The following is a 13265-nucleotide window of genomic DNA, read 5'->3' on the forward strand; positions in this document are numbered from 1 at the left end:
GATTTAATAACTAGAACTGTAGAACACAACAAAATAAGATAAACATAAACAAAATACATTCATGAACTAATGTAAAGATTACTCAAGTAAATCAACCAAAATATGCCACAGGTGGTTAGACGGTGTAGGTTGTTTTACTTTTTTATTTTATTTTTTTACTTTACCTTTTACTCTTTTTTTTAAGCTGACAGGTGGTTATTGCCACATAATTATTTGATATTTTAAGCTAATTAATAAGAATTAAAATACAATTCTTTTTTTTTACATATAAGATCATTTTATTAATATACAAAACTGTCAACAATTCGCAGCATGCTACATTTTAATTTTAATGCACCAAAACTTAAACCCATATATATACTTCCAATACTCTTTAGAGAGAGCACATTAAATCCCCATTAAAATACCAGCAACGCCTGCATCAAAGAAAACGAAAGTAACATTCCACAATAAAGTCATACAATTACACTTAAAACGCGACCATTGTGATATCAAGCACGATCATCGCCAAAACAAGCTGTTTTTCTAACTATAATCTCAGAATATACACTCACTGCCCTCCTAATCTTCCTACCAACTCCAACCACAAATGGAGATTATAGTTAGATTTTTTTACTAATTATTAATTAATCCTTTATCTTGATTTTTTTAGCCGAAAGGAATCCGAAGCATGTATTAGCCGGCCTCACGATAGCAAATAAAAGAGAGTGAAATCAAAAATCAACAACCAAGCAACAGCCAACAAATCAACAATCAACAACCAAACCCATAGCATTTAAAAGAGAAATCAAAAATAAATCAACCAATATCCATGAGTAAAATCCATATCCATGAATAAAATAGTAGAGAGAGAGAGAGAGAGAGAGAGAGAGAGAAGAGATACCGGAGATACCGTCGGAGGCTGGAGCTGCACGGTTTCGTGGTGGTTGAGGGCGTCGAAGGCTGGGAGGGAGTCTGCAGCTGCTGGGAGCTTGGGCGCCGTTTCAATTTTCTGCTTCTGGACTTCAGGACTTGGGAGAGAAGAGTATAAACCCTAAGTAAGTTACTTAACTTACTTTATTTCCGTATGGGGGGAGCGGGCTTTTGGTATTTTTTGGCCCCTTTTGGGTTTTTTTTTTTTTTTTTTTTTTTAAAAAAAAAAAACTCTAAAAACCGGTATTCTTAACTTCTTAATACTTTAGTCTTCAGACCTTTTGGTCTTTTCGGCCCCTTTTGTTTTGTTTTTTTTTTTTTTTTTAACTCTAAATCAAATAATCATTTTGATTTAATACTATATATATTAACTAATATAACTATACTATTATATATAATATAACTATATATATATATATTATATAAGTATAGTTAATTAGTAAGTTAATATATAACTATATATATTATAGTATATATATTATATATAGTATATATAGTAACTTATATAGTAACTTATATAGTAACTTATATATAATTAGTAATGTAAATTAACTATATAAGGTATAGTTATATATTATATGTAAATATATATGATTAATGTATAAAAAATAAATAGTATAGTAACTATATATTATATAAGCCCTTAATATATATAGTAATAGTATATATATAATCTATAATTATATATAATATAACTATATATTATATATTAACTTATAGTAAACTAGTAATGTAAATTATAAAATATAAAATAAGCTATAGTAACTTATATAGTAACTATATAGTCTACATTAACTTATATTAAATTAGTAATATAAAATATAAAATAAGCTATAGTAACTTATATAGTAACTTATAGTAAATTAGTAATGTCAATTAACTATATAAGGTATAGTTATATAAAACATATAAATATATATGAGTAATGCATAAAAAATACATAGTATAGTAACTATATACTATATAAGCCCTTAATATATATAGTATATATATAACTATATATTATATATAATATAACTATATATTATATATTGACTTATAGTAAACTAGTAATGTAAAATATAAAATAAGCTATAGTAACTTATATAGTAACTTATAGTAACTTATATAGTAACTTATATAGTAACTTATAGTTAACTTATACCAAAATTAAAAATACATAACCAATAACTTATAGAGTTATAGTAAATTAGTAATGTAAATTAACTATATAAGGTATAGTAATTAGTAACTTATAGTGTAACTAATAACTATATTAACTTATAGTAACTTATAGTAAATTAGTAATGTAAATTAACTTATACTAACTATATTAACTTATATTATTCATTATAATGTTTATACATTATTATTTATTAGATGTTAATATATTGATAACACATATTTTTATAAAATATGCACAATATCGGAGTCGGAGTCGGAGTAGCAGTCGGAGTCGGATTCGGATTGGAAGTCGGAGTCGGAGTCGGATTGGAAGTCGGAGTCGGAGTCGGATTGGAAGTCGGAGTCGGAGTTGGAGTCGGATGATTTATCGGAGTCGGAGTCGGTGTATCGGAGTCGGAGCCGGATCGGAGCGGAGTCGGTACAGCTCCACCTCCGACTCCGACTTCCAGGGGGGGAAAAACTCCGACTCCGACTTCGACTTGTCGGAGTCGGAGCGGAGTCGGAGCGGAGCCGGAGCCGGAGTCGGATTTTCGGATTTCTGCTCAGCCCTAATTGTGAAGTTAAAAACTGAAATAGGATCACTTAATTTCTTTAAGAGATTAAAATCTCATGCTGCACCAGGTAAGTGCGATTCAGACAAAGCTTAACTCTATATGTCATAACACTCAACTTGGGAAACCTTTGTCAACAAATTGATGTAAATGAAACCACATCTAAATTGAAACTAACCTGCATAGTTTTGAGGATATTTTTTTTTTTAACTTCACGTGTAACATCAACGTAGTGTCACCGAAGAATTGGTTCAAAGCATTTCTAACTCCGATTTCTCTAGAACCATTACATATAATGCGCAATCTGGAGTGTAGAATGCTCCTTTAAATCTGTGAGGATCTCTGTGTAAAGCATACTTGAGATCCGTCCACCTATCAACAAGATCATATGATGTATAGTTAAGAGAGTCAACAATCCAATCAAGGAATCATTTTTTTTAAGTGTCTCAACCAACAAATGTTATTATTTATGTACAGAACAAGATCATAATCTGATACCAAACAACAATCAAGAAACTTTTATTGCACAGATTGCCAAAAATTACAGTTACAATATTTATTCGATCGAGTTAATAACATACATGACAAAAATAAAAAATAGAAAACAGAATCCAAACAATGAGCTGATAAATTTATAACTCAAGTGTCTCAAAAATCACTATCAAGCCGACAAATTTTAGCCTTTGGCTTGAGGGATTCCATATCCTACGCCCTCTTAGATGCCACAAAGCAGGCAACATTCCTAAATGCATTTCACAAAGGAGGATTTAAATCATATATAAAAACACAACATTCGGCCCCTATATTACAAAATCATCACAGATCTTAAAGATGATATACTTTATACCCATGTTTAACAAAAAAAAAATCTAGATCAATCAAAATAACAGCATATACTTTATACACGTTTAAAAAAATAATAAAAGAAACCCAGATCTACCAAATTCTTCCCCTTTTCATTTTCTACACAAATGTTACGAAGAAATATTTCCTTTTTTTTTTTTTTTGTCTTTTTTTTTTTTTGGTTCAAAGAGTTCGATTCTTACCTTTTTCTTCTCGTAATAAAATATACACAAATCTAAAACATACCCAAATCACAGAGAACAAACCTTGAGGTCGAGGATGACAACGAGTCGGCGACGACGATGATGGGTCACGGGATGACAGGATTTCTTCGATCGACAGTGAGGGAGGGAGGCTAGGGTTTCTTCGGATTGAGAGAGAGAGAGAGAGAGAGAGAGAGAGAGAGAGAGAGAGAGAGAGAGAGAGAGAGAGAGAGAGTCATTAAGGTACGCGGAATGGCCTAGAGGGATGGGACACAGGCGATAGATGGGTAGGGTTTCATTTTCTATTTTGTACAAATCCGGTACCCGGTGTTTTAAAATGAAACCCGCTTTTCATACTGGATTCGGGCCGCATATTCTCGGTTTTCAGAATATGGGTTTCAGTCCGGATTTCAACCGGGCTAGAACCCTAACCGGAAATCTGGTTATCCAGGTTCTGGACTGGGCCAGGTTTTACACCCCTAATTTCATGCTCACACAAGCCCCAAAGGAAACTGTGCCTAGCATGGCTCTTTCTCAAACTAGAAAGCAAATGGATCTATTAGAAATGAAGCTTCCAACAAATGCCAATCTCTAATGATGGTTGGTTGTCGAAAGAAAGCTTTCTATTCGTATACTTAAATGAGGTTCAAAAAAACCGATGGCCTTGAGAAGATTTATTGAAACAAGGTAAAGAGAATTTGGAGATTTCGATGGTTTGCAAAGTGAGATTATCTCACCTTATTTTAAAATTTCTTTTCCAAACATCACTTAAAAAACAGTTTTCAATTCCAAATTTTTAATTTTTTTATCTAATTATTATAACTTTTCAAAACTTTCCAAATAAAATACGAAAATTAATACAACTTTTTCAAATTTTCAAATAAAAAAAATATTAAAAAATAACATTTTAATTTTATAATATTTTTATTCAAATTTTTATCTTTCATTTTCTAAAACTCAATCAAACATCTTAACTCAAACCATTTCATTATTATTCACAGAACTCTTATCTCATCTAACTATCCAAACATGCCCTAAATTGAAAATATACACATATGATTGAGTAGGGCTAAGCGAAAACTAGACTTCAAGTCCGCTCAGCTCCAAGTCGGATTTATTTTTAAATTTTTCTGTTGGAGTCAAAGTCGGAGTTAGATGTGTCACTGGACTGATTCGACTTCGATCCAATCAACTCCGACTTTATGTTCCGACTTCGAATTTTCCCTCTAACTTCGACTCTAATATTGTACATATATTATAAAAATATGTAGTTATCTATATATTTATCATATATAGAAGTATAGTTATTGTTGATACTCTAAAAATCGCATAATAGACTAGAATGAGAGAAAGAGTCATTTCAGGCCCGCATCAGCTTTAGCCCACTGAGGTGGTCCGGTATAGCATGTATGGTGTCAGCCCGTACACTCATAGCGATGTAAAGAAAAAAGTGCAGAGAAAATACAAGAGGTAGACACACATATTTGCGTGGTTCAACATATTGTCTACGTCCACGGGAGCTTGAGGAAAAGGAATTCGCTATAATATTCTTATTTATAGTCTCTTATAATCTTTCATTCCTCACTCTACAATGATGGCTTTGGATACATTTACTAGAGAGGAACACCTGCGCTGGAGCTCTCTATCCAGGGATTGAAGGTGGAGTTGAAGAAGAAGAGAAAAACTGAGGAAGAAGAAGTCCGGGAAGAAGAAGAAAGGATCCCTCTTTTGGTCGTCCGGCTAATGGGTTTTATCTGACTCCTCATCGCGCATGCCTGCTTGCCATGATGCGATCGATCCCTTTGCGTGTTGTCAACAGAGCTGAGGTCTGACCCCTTGCGTGTCTGAGCATCCATTCCCTTTCCCACTTTCCTCTGACCACCTCTTACCCCTTCTACCACTTGCTTACTCCCATTGTCCCCTTGACCCCTACTCATTTCCCCTCTTGTCCCTATTCATGGCTTGTTGGGCTAGGCCCAAGAATGGGTTAGGCGTTTTCCTCCCCTCACAGTACCCTGTGATTTTTAAGGGAAATTTGCCCAAAAGGATGACCTTGATAATCTTCAAAGGTAAAATATACTAGAGAATTCTTCAGCAAGAAAATAAAATATTTTGCTTGTGTTAAGCGATAAATGCCTCCAAGAGAAAATTTAGGTGGGAGGCACATGCGACTGTGTAAGGTGCGAGTGTGGATCTCGAATGCAACGGGAGGCTGGTCCGACCGCATAAGGTGAGAGCGCGGAGCTTAGATGTGGTGGGAGGCTAGCTCGATCGCCTGAGCTGCTAGCGCGAAGCTAGGATGTGGTTTGTGTGAGTAGGAGACAGGCTCATCCGGATTAGGCATGCGAGAGACAGGCTCAAACGCAAAGAGCACAAGAGCGGGGCAGTGAGCGGGAGACAAGCTTGACCGAGTAGAGTGCGAGTGCAGAGCCCATCTTGGCGAGGCGAGTGGGTGATCGGCGAGTCTAGGGACTCGATTTTGTTGGGCTGGGGGTTAGCTTTACCCCGCAACGAGTCTTGGGACCAAACTTTGTGGTGAATCTAGAGACTCATCTTTGTTGGACAGGTTCGACGAGTCTAGAAGACTTAGCCTTACCCCACAACGAGCCTAGGGACCCGACTTCGTGGCAGAGGCACTCGTTCGTGTTGAATTGCTTCGTCGGAGTGCAAGCCGCATGGCAGATGTTTTGCCCTACAGAAATTGGTTAGTAGAAATGAATTCACATAAATTTTGAGAGAGGCAAACCAAACATTTGTAGCCGTTGTAGTCAATCCTTTCACTTGACTGAAAATTGTCTGCCATCAATTGCAATTTCTCTGCCTTCTCGCTCCTCTTCCTTCCTATTTCCTCTTTTTTTTTTTTAAGCACCGTATAATTTTCCCACGCTTCAAGCCTAGGCAGATGGATTCTAAGCCAACGAGGTGAGTCCAAGCATATGGGTTTCGAGGGGGTGGCATCCGTGGTGCATGCAGCAAACTGAGGAAGACCAGTGCGGCACATTGCATGGGCCATGCAACGTGCCTTGGAGGTAACTTGAGTCAGATGAGGCATTCCCAAGCAAGGCACTAGCAAGCAATACTATAACGCCCATCCTTGTGGTGGGTCCTTTAGAAAATGATTTTAAACAAATAGACTGGAATTACAGTTCCTTTTGAAATTTTCTTTTCATTTCATGCTAGGATACAAAAGACTCCATATTTATAAATAAAACTTCTTTTCTTAACTAAAAAGTTACAGGAGAAAACATTATATTTCATAATTAAAGTTTCTCGTACAAAATATCGTGCCTAGACTTTCATGCAATTCTCCTTGGGCTATGCCCGTCCTGACGCATCGTGGTCATCTTGTTCCTGGGAGGGCACACATTAAAACTAAAATAAGTCGATAACTCGTAAGCATTACTTCATAAAGTTAAAATATAACAATATAGGTTTTCAATTATGCATTCATCACTCCATACATATCATGTGTAGACATATCATACATAGACATTTGATTCATTTTAAAACATTGCAAGGTGGAGTTTTTCTTTAAAAATGTTTTCTTCTCGTAAAACAGTTCCTCATGCCTCGCTACCATCATTTCTTAAAGAGTTTTTTCATGCATACATCTTTTCATACATACATGCATTCTTTCTTAACATGTATACATTATTTCTTATCGTTTTTATTAGCTGTTGTATACTGTTGCGCCTTGTATGCTGGGGTTAGCGGTCTTTTGGACCTAATTCCGCCCATGGCCATAGGTTGGGAATCCATTCCGTTAGGGTGTAGCACTGGGTGCATTACCAGTACTACTTACTTGGCATTCCAATCTGCCCAGTCCAGTCCTTCGGTACCTTTTCCTTTCATTCATGTGACCGTTACATATTTTCATACATTAAGCATTTAGTCCATTCATTCATTTCAATCCTTTCATTCATTTTCAGTCCATTCAATCCTTTACAGTTCTTTCATTCCTTTATTTTAGTTCTTACAGTCCTTTCTTTCAGTTCATTCGTAAAAGTCATTTAAAAAGCATAAGCTTAAACATCTTTCATGGCATCATTTAAAACAACAATTCATAGGGACATTTTAAAACACTTTCTCTGCGTCGTTTAAAGCATAGGGTCGAGGCCTTTTGTTTTGTTTCATGAACATACATACAATACATACCATGTATAGCATCCATCCACATGCATACACTTACGTACTTTAGGTGTGTGAAAAAGGGCTGCCAAGAAGAGTCGTTACGTATGTTTACTTAAAAACTTATGCTTAGCATTCTTTCTTAAAATAGTGTTTCGTGTTAGTTAGTAAAGCATCTTAAAGAAAAGCGTTTCATTTTCATTTTCTTTATTTAGAAAAACTCTAGAAAAGTATGAACGTAATACTTACCTGAATTTCATGCCATACTCATTCCATGCAATCCATTCATATGCATGTCAGATAGCAACCTACATGCATACACATAACCTTACATCATTCTCTATCTAATACATAAGCAACTATACAAGAAATAGAACTATGCTTCACTTGAAACACTCTCTATCCATCCATGGGCTCTTACGTGCCATTTACTATGCTAAAACCTTAGGGTTCTTATTCCTTAAAGTGAACCTCTGTGATTCACCTTAGGGTTAAGACACTAAGACCTTCGTCTTATTCTTCTATCAACCACATGTCGACGTATGACTTAAACTAACTAAGTCACGCATCCTAACCTAGACAACTTACGCATTACTATCTTCCTATATTCTAGCCCATACTCAATCCTCATTCCCATCCATATAGGCTACATGACTTTAAACCAACTCTAAGGCTTAAATATCGTGCAACCATGCTGAGGAAAAATTACCCATTACAAATGGTAAACTTGTCTGGCACACGTGTCTCGCCAGAGGCATATGTACCTTATCCCTTTATCGCTTAAGACTACACACAGTCCATTGGTAGCTTACTTATATGAACAAGCACCATACTCCGATACCAACTTGCTCAGACACGGTCGATAGGAATCTTTCTACTTTCTGCCCTTTACAAGTTTATCCCAACACTTAACAAGAGGAATGAATTCACAAATGCACCTCTGTCACGTCATGTAGCTTGAGATAAATCCCGAGTCACGTCACGACTCCCGTCATGCTTCCGTTGCACTACTCTAACACTTTTCCACCACTTCACACATACTCTCAGCTATAAGTCAACCACAAGGTGACACCCATCACCTCGGACTACAAGCCACGTTACAACTATTTCAGGGCACTTTTACACAATTCCCGACACTACACAATACACTCTACGCTCCTCAACTGTGCAACCATCCTTTTATTCACGACATGCCTTACAGTGCATCGCTACATAACATAGAGCACACGCCACATGTACTCTCTTCACTCTACACCACACGTCACTATGGTGCACGTCACACAGTGCATCGTTGCATTACATGGAGTACGCTCCACGTGCTTCACACACCATGTCGCATCACAACTACGGCGTACACTTCACGCCCATACTCACAGCACAGTCCACAACACTATACAGGTATGCCCAACACTTCGTTACACAGTCACACTTCACAGTGAACTCTACAATACTAATAGCACAGTCCACAATGTATTAACTAACATATATCATAAATAATGAGAGATAGAGGGTTATACTAACGATGGGATAACTCATGCATTGCTCGCTGCCTGTCAGGATCAAGGCGTCGGAAGAGTTGTACGTGGTAGTTAAACCACATACAGTGGTGGTTAGCCCACATATAGTGGCTGTCTACCCCGTAAAGTGGTGGTTTGGGCTTAGGGATAGCTAAGCGTGGTCTTGGAAAGGCTCAAGGTGGCCTCATGGTGGTCTGGGTGGCGGAGCATGGCGGCATCACATTGTGAACAGTGCATCCGAGAGAGTGAGCATGCGTGTGAGAGGTGGGGACTATGGAATTTCGTGCAGAGCTAGGGGGAGGAAGAGGGAGGCTAGTGGTAGTGCTTGGTGGCAGGTGATGGCCAGATGGTGGCGGATCTAGCCGTGAGTAGTGCAAACCGTGCATGAGAGAGTCGGGGAGAGTGAGAGTCATAGGGACTTCGGTTGGACATGAAGATAGGTAGGGGAGGTTGTGGTGGTCAGGTGATCATGGTGGTGTTGGTAAGGTGGCGTGGGTAGCCATGCACGGAGGTGCATAGTGGAGAAACCGTCTGGGGGTGTGTGTAGTGACCCATTGGAGAGAGAGGGAGGTAGGGGTAAAGAAGACCATGGAAATGAAGCCCATGGAGTGAGGATGCCGTTGGTGGTGGTCGGAGGCCAAGCTGGCCCTGTACGGCGACGCTAGGAGGAGAAATGGGCTTGAAACCCATTTTAGCTAAGCTGCCGTGGGAGGAGGAAGAGACTGTCGTGGAGCTCACCGGTGGGAGGAGGGACTCGCTGGCGGGGAGGGAAGCTGCCGATGGTGGAGGTGAAGCTGAACGGCAAGCGGTGGAGATGGGCTGGAGGAAGGAAGAGCATGGTGACGGAGAAGTCGTGCACGTCAGGCTAGGGGAGAGAGAGAGAGAGAGAGAGAGAGAGAGAGAGAGAGAGAGAGAGAGAGAGAGAGAGAGAGAGAGAGAGAGAGAGAGAGAGAGGTTTGGGTATTTAATCTAGGCCTTTCGTTTCGGGACCTTCAAAAGATCTAACGGTGAGTTTAAATACTGATTTGAAAATACGTAAGCATTTTATTTAAATTAAAACACTGAGAGAAATTAAGATAGAATATTATTTTATAAACTAAAATTTATAAAATAATATTCCTTCATCATTTATTAAAATGATGAAGCATCGTTAGTTGTTTAAAGAGAATAAGACCAATTAAATTAATTTAGAGTTTTCAACATAAATTTAAATCTCGTAATATTTTTAAATGACTAAAATATTTAATTCAAATAATTTTTCACAATTATAATATTTTTTAAACTCTTCAAAAATATTATAATTGTATTATTTAAAAACAAGTTTAGTCCAATAACCCTGAAAATATCACATATAAATTTTTCTAGAATATTTAAAATATTCGTAAGTTTTAAAATATTGAACTTGCTTTAAAATCCACTTGGTATCTTTTAAAATACGCCATCGAGGTACGGCACGTAGATCAAAATTTGTAATTAAAGAAGAAAAAAAAAGTGGGTTATTACAAAGACAAACTTGTGGCGTTCCCGAATCGGGTGATTTTCGAGCGGGTGGAGAGTTCATCACAAGTAGTTGAGTTTTTCCTATGTAGTTGAACTTTTCCCGACCATTGGACGCAGCATGTGGTCGTGCATGACAAGCGGGTCCTAAGTGTACGTCGTCGATGAAGGCCGTATCAGTGGGTCCCTCCCATGTAGACGACCCTCGAATGGAGGAGGCCTTTCCAAACTATAAAGCCCCAAGCTAACCTGAGTAGTGTTCTCGAGTGGAGGAGACTTCCCGAGCCCGTGCATGGTTTCTGTGTCGTGGAGTTTTCCCAAGCCGCATGCAGAATCCCATGTCATGGAGTTTTCCCAAGCTGCCTGCAGAGTCCCATGTCCCAAACTGCGTTCCCAAGAGTTGAAGTCCTAAGCAGTAGAGACCTTGATGGGCGATGGAGTCTTTTTGTGTAGATGACTCACGAAGGGAGGGGGGCCTTTCCGTGGTGTGAAACCCCAAGTTGACTTGAGCGGTGCTCCCTAGCGGATGACTCCTTAGTAGGGGCATGGTTTCCGAGCCGGTGACTCTCGGGGCGATGACTCACGAGTGAAGGTGGGATCGAGTTTTCTGGGCATCCTAAGTAGTGCTTCCCGAGCACTATTCTTCGAGTTTTGCTTCTGGAGCGGCGGCTATTTCCCATGTAGGGGAGGTGTGGAGATTTGCTCCAAGCTCTGTTTCTTAAGCCAAGGGGTGGCCATCCAAACGAGGTCCGGTGCAGCACGTTGCATGTGCCATGAAACATGTCGTGGAAACGCTCTGGCTGTTGTGCATGGCCTAAGAGGTGGTTGCCCACCCCCTTTGCAAATGACTAGGTCGTCCAATCCACAAAAGAGGAAGGCGTGCTCATTGCAGGGTGGACGAGGAGCTCACTAGTTCCCGCCACATGTGCCATGTGCACTGCCAGGAGATCCTTCGAGTCCGTAATGGTGGTCGGTGACCCCACTAGTGGGGACAGACGATGCTGGCAGGTAAGGTGGTGACCGCCAGCATCCTCCTTTGGTTTGACTCTAGGCAGGCGGGGCCGCTACCCCATGTGCAAGGAGAAGTGCACATGGGTACACTGTTCACAGGCCTGCACCTCTGGTGACCACCACAACCATGACATAGAATGCGGGTGGGCTGGAGTGCCTACCAGCGGCATGAGGCTGCCCATGGGTGCACAAGACGAGCACCCGGTTGGGTTGCCATGCATGTGGCCTCTACATGTGCTACACTGTGCACTAAGTGCACAATGCCCTGTGTGACACCTATGCATGCAAACCACTGTGTACCTAAGTGCATAAAAAAGGCGTGCTAGTACATGTGCCCCGAGCAAAAGCTACACTCTCCTGGGCCAAGGAGATGAGTGGCCTAGCACTTAAACTGTAAGCGTAATGTGCAGGCCCTCACCGGCACGCCCCATTTTTGCCATGGCGTCGTTAATAAAAATAAGAGCAGAGTAGTTAGGTGTACTTATCTGGAGGAATCTTGGCTTGTTTATTCGGAGATTATTCAACACACTGGAAAATAGTCCTTCTCTCACCTTCGGCTTAAAAAGTGATCAAATCCCACAGACAGTACCATTGTTGGTGCTCTAAAAATCACATAACATGCCAAAATAGAAGAAAGAGTCATTCACAGTCCACTGAAGTGATGCGGGCCTCGAACAGCGTGGTCTGGTGCTCCCGATGGTGGTCCGATGTGGCACATATGGTGTCGACGTATGCACTCATGGCTTTGTAAGGAGATAAGTGCAGAGAAAATCTAAGAGGTAGACACACATATTTACGTGGTTTGGCATAATGCCTACATCTACGGGTGCTTTAGGAGAATGAATTCACTATAATATTCTTATTTACAGTCTCTTATTCCTCATTGTACAATGATATCTTTAGATACATTTATTGGAGATGAACACTTACGCTGGAGTTCTCTGTCCAAAGGTTGAAGGTGGAGTTGAAGAAGAGAAAAATTGAGGAAGAAGAAAGGACCCCCCCCCCCCTTTGGTTGTCTGGTTGATGGGTTTTATCTGACTCCTCATTGTGCATGCCTGTCTACCATGATGTGGCCGGTCCCTTTGCATGTTTGTCAATGGAGTTAAGGTCCGAGCCCTAGTGTGTCTGAGAGCCCATTCCCTTTCTCACTTTCCTCTAACTTCCTCTTACCCCTTCTGCCACTTGCCTGCTCCTATTGTCCCCTTGTCCCCTACTCATTTCCCCTCTTGTCCCTAGTCATGGCCTAGTGGGCTAGGCCCATAACCTCCCCTAACAGTTATATCACTAGAACTTATATAGTTAAATTTAATAATATACTAGTATGAGCTAATTATTATAAAATAATATAATTATACTATAATATAAATAGACTAATGATAATTTAGTATATGTAAATACCGTAATATTATTACCATACATAATCAAGTATAGAAATA

The sequence above is a fragment of the Carya illinoinensis genome, chromosome 10 (genome assembly GCF_018687715.1).
Source record: "Carya illinoinensis cultivar Pawnee chromosome 10, C.illinoinensisPawnee_v1, whole genome shotgun sequence".
In the NCBI taxonomy this organism is placed as follows: Eukaryota; Viridiplantae; Streptophyta; class Magnoliopsida; order Fagales; family Juglandaceae; genus Carya; species Carya illinoinensis.